The sequence below is a fragment of the Oratosquilla oratoria genome, chromosome 20, assembly GCF_046742065.1.
Source record: "Oratosquilla oratoria isolate Oo_2021 chromosome 20, ASM4674206v1, whole genome shotgun sequence".
In the NCBI taxonomy this organism is placed as follows: domain Eukaryota; kingdom Metazoa; phylum Arthropoda; class Malacostraca; order Stomatopoda; family Squillidae; genus Oratosquilla; species Oratosquilla oratoria.
The window spans coordinates 2,047,580-2,052,579 of NC_134796.1; the positions used below are offsets into that span (position 1 = coordinate 2,047,580).

The 5,000-nt window shown below is 37.4% G+C and overlaps 1 protein-coding gene across 1 annotated transcript in view; it reads left to right on the forward strand.

Annotated features, from left to right (window-relative positions):
• Positions 1 to 5,000, forward strand: part of LOC143036028 (uncharacterized) — a 177,349-nt gene that overhangs the window by 152,936 nt on the left and 19,413 nt on the right. The window lies entirely within an intron of this gene.

Here is a 5,000-nt window from a genome sequence, read left to right on the forward strand (position 1 = left end):
TAGAAAAATATAATTGTGACAGTAATTTTTGCCCTGAATTTTGGCGGCACACTCACTCAGTTGATCTCACGGCACTCTTTGGTGCCGCGGCACACTGTTTGGGAACCACTGGTCTATATATTCCTACTGTATCTATCTACCAAACGCTTCTTCACCCTTATGAGGAAAGTAGCCAGGTCAAAAGTACACACCCACTCCCACCCATTCCACTCTCAATCCACTTTCATTCCACTCTCCTTGTGGGTGATGGATCATCCCCCATCTCCTGCCCACTACCCGGATCAAAAGCAATCCAACCAGACAGTACATCTTGGGGGAGGAAAGAACTCTGCCACCTACATGTGGATCGTAAAAGGCGGCTAAAACGGGACGGAGTGACGGGACTAGGCATCCTGCGCTCTGCAAAATTATCCTAATGTTAGAAGTAACCACCAAGGGTGATGCTAACAAGGTCATCATATTAAAACAACAGGGCAGGACTCGCAGTAATGGATTTAAACTGGACAAATTTAGATTTAAGAAGGAAATAGGCAAGAATTGGTTTACTAATAGGGTGGTCAACGAATGGAATAGACTTAGTAACCATGTAGTAAGCGCTGAAACTATCAGTTGTTTTAAGAAACGATTAGACAACTTTATGGATGGATGACAGGTGGTGATGGATACGGAGCTGCCTAGTGTAGGCCTTATGGTCTCTTTCAGTCTCCTTCATTCTTATGTTCTTATGTTGAGACATTCTGACAAGTTGACGTAAGCGGAGTAGGAAACGCAGGAGTCTTAGTCTTGAGTTTATCCCTGACTAGTTTCGCAGGTATGCTTTGAAAAAGCATACCTGCGAAACTAGTCAAGAATAAACTCAAGACTAAGACTCCTGTGTTTCCTAATCTGTTTATGTTCTTATGTTATCAAAATTTATTGACCAGAGTCAGAGTTACTTTGCCGAGAGAATTGGTCACTTTGTCCTTGACCTCTTTACTACAGCATCGCCCCCCCCCGGACAGCTGAATGAAATCGCCTTCCAGCAACCAAAATGAAATGTACAAAGTACGGTACGGTACCTGAATGGTTACTAGACCCAAATGACTCGTGACTGAATGGTTACTAGACCCGAATGTCTCTTGACACGTTATTGGAAAAACAAGTCAATGCATTCACAATCCTCCGTCCAATTTAACTTGAGGGAGACATCATTAGAAGACAAAATTGATGTTAGTCGTATGAATAAGAGTCTCAAAGGAATGTAGACATTTCAGTGGAGAAAAGGAAATAAAAATTATTACTTTTTATTCAAAGAAATGTAAACATTACTATATAAAATAATCAGAAATAGTAATGATATATATCTATGCTTGGTTAAAACAAACAGAACAGGAGCACTGATGCAAGGCACCAACGAGAATTACGAGCAAAAAAAGCATTTTTATCACATTATGCAACTGAACATGCATACACATGGAGCCTGTTAACCCAATTAAAAAAATCTGGGCCTTTAATCATAAGCAGTATGTAGGTTAAATTCCTAAATATCTTATTTTTGATAGTCTTTGAATTTGTATATTTTATACACGGTCAGCAGCCGGGCCGGGTCACATCGGACACGCTATACAATATCCTTAAGAAAAGTGTCGCGTTCTTTACCTTTCGGTCACCCGACTTCCTCATTTTCTTTTCTCTCCTCCGTTCCCCCCTCAAAATCACCATCTTACCAATATATTATCACTATATCATATATCATCACTACATTACTATTACCAAGTGGTAATGTACTCCTAGACTACCGTGGACGAGACAGGACGGTCTCACACAAGAACAAGTTTTGACTCCATCCGAACACTTTGATGTTTCAGTCAATTCCACACTGCCATAATGGCTGAACTAGACCAGTGGTTCCCAAAATTGAGGGCAAAAATAATTTTCGTATTACCGACTCTCTCTGTCATCCATTTTTGTTTATCAAAGCAGCATCAGTGTAAAGATGAGTATTTTCATATCACCCAGGGACAAAATTTTGTTACAGTGATGTTGAATCAACAAAATACTGACAAACTAGAATTTAGATTTTCTGATAAGGGTGCCGGGGACTTCTGAAAGGCTTGGCAAGGAGGTCTCAAGCCAGGAAAGGTTAGGAACCACTGCCCTAGACCATAACAGCCGTGGTGCTAATAGGTGTTATCACCCTGACCTATTTTTCCTCCGACCGCTGGTGCAAATCTGCAGTCCTCACCTTTCAGGAAGGAATTTGATATAATTTCCCTCCAGCATTTCAAATGACATTCTATGTATTTTTGTTGAGAAAAGAAAGTAGTTTGCCATAGTGATCTTACGGCGGGAAAGGTTTCATTGGTGGGAAGTACCGCCGATTAATCGGAAATCGGAGGAAAAAATAGCCTAGTGTGTTAACCCCTATAGCAGGCAAACGTCCTTGGACTCGGGACACTGAAGACCAAAACAGGGCACAACCCTGAAAAAGGCTGAATAACTCAAACTATCTCTCCACCTTCTCCCCAAGAACCATGACGAGAAAGCCGCCACTGGTGATAGGCGCTTCTACTCGACAGATGAGCATAAAGAGGAGCACAGCTGACTGCTGAACTCCCTGGCCCTGCCCTCAACGATATGTTAGTTATTTTATTCACCTCCCGTTTGTCAGTTTAATGACGTCATGCCTGCCAACAAGACGGTCGTAAAGTCGATCAGTCGTAAGTCGCATAGGTCGTAAGACGACGACTATCTGTATATATATATATATATATATATATATATATATATATATATATATATATATATATATATATATACGTGGAGTTAAAAACAATAGTATTGTTGTAGTTGTTTAGTTTTTTCTTCGTATTCTCGATTTTCCTGATTAGAGACCCTAGGAGACTACAATTACTCGAAGCCTTTCACATTAAAGACAAAGCTCCAGTCATTAATATCCAGAGTAATCTAATCTCTTCTATCCCATTATATAGAAATAAAAATACCCCACTCCCCCCTCCCTCTACCCCTCTCTCTCTCTCTCTCTCTTCACCTCCACCTCCTCCCTCACCCTCGGTGACCACACCCGCCTAACCCTCCCCCACCCCCCAACCCCCTTACCCTTTGACCTCTGAGATCCCTATTGTCTGCCCTCTTTTGTCTGACCTGATCTTAGGTATATATACATCGGTCATCCTCGGCTTGTCACTCTCCCTTCTTTCTCTCTTCCCTTTAAATGTAAGTCTTCGTATTTATTTTCACAAAATTGTCATCTTTATTATATTTATGTAAATTTTTGCCACCATTGCTGTTACCATGTAATTTTTGTTATTTCAGTTATATCTTGATATTGTCTTTTACCTTTACTGTTACCATGTATTTTTTTTTATTTCAGTTATATCTTGATAATGTCTTTTTCAAGACGAAACGTCGATTTCAAATAAGAGCAAATGGATGAATATAGAGACCTAGTTTCAATTCACCAGGTTAATAGAAAATCTCTAATCAGGAAAATCGAGAATACGAAGAAAAAACTAAACAACTACAACAATGCTGTCGTTTTAACTCCGCGTGTATTACTGAGAACCTGCTCTCCTCCTTTACTAATATATATATATATACATATATATATATATATATATATATATATATATATATACATATATATATGTATGTATATATATATATATCCACTGGTGATAGCTGGTAACGAGAGTCCCATGCGGTTCTCGCAATTACTCGACAGGCGAGCAAAAAGAGCAACACAGGTGACTGCGGAAATCCCTGGCCCTGCCCTCAACGATATGTCAGTTATTTTATTGGCCTCCCGTTTGTCAGTTTAATGATGATCTATCAGGCCTCGCTAGAGGAGAAACAGCTGTCCCGTTGGAATTGTAAAAGATGTAGTAATAGTAGTAGTAATAGTGCTAGTAACACTAGTGATAGTAGTAATAGTAGTAGTAAGAATAATAGTAGCAAGAGTAATAGTAACAGCAGTAATAATAGAAATAGTAATAGTGGTAGTTTAATAGCGATAATAGTAATTGTAATAGCAACAGTAATAGTAATAGTGATAAAAGTAATAGTAATAGTATTAATCTTAATTATAGTAATAGTAATAGAAGAAATAATAGTAATATTAACAACTGTAATAATAGTAATAATGATAGTAGTAATGTTAATAGTAATAATAGTAATTATAATAGTAATAAGAGTAGTAATAGTAGTAGTTTTAATATTAATAGTAATGACAGTAATAGTAACAATAGTAAAGTAATAGTTATAGTAGTAATAGTATTATTTGTAATAATAGTAATAGTGGTAGTAATAACAGTAATAGTAATAATAATAGTAGTAATGCTAATATCAATAGTAGTAGTAATCGTAATAATGGTAGTAATAGTAATAGCAGTAATAGCAGACTTATAATGATAGTATTAATAGTAGTAATAATAGTAATAACAGTATTAGTAATAATAATAGTAGTAGTAATAATAATAATAGTAATAGTAATGATAGTAGTAATAATAATAGTAATAGTAGTAGTAAAAATGTGGTAGTCATATTTCTAATATTGATAGTAGTAATATATGTATATATATAAATATACATATATACATATATATATATAACACACAGGAACCCACAGTCGGAGAAAGAATAAACTTCGAATAGAGAATAATCCTATATTTCGGCTATCAACTGTAGCCCTCTTCAGGAAAGTACATAAGATAGAGAACAGAGGGGACTTATAAACTGCAGTAAGAAGAGATGTGGACAGTTGACCTCACTCAGACGCGGGGCTAACTGGGGTGGCGGAGGAGGGAGAGGGGAGGATGTAACGTCCGCACGAGCTTATTTATTGCTGCGCGTGAGATAATGTCAGGGGTCCACTGCCCTTTAGAAATATTAATATTAGGGCATTCCTCAATTAATGCTGATTCGACTATTTTCCCGAGAGAAGTTTATTCTTTCTCCGACTGTGGGTTCCTGTGTGTTATCTACAAATGTGCTACTACATT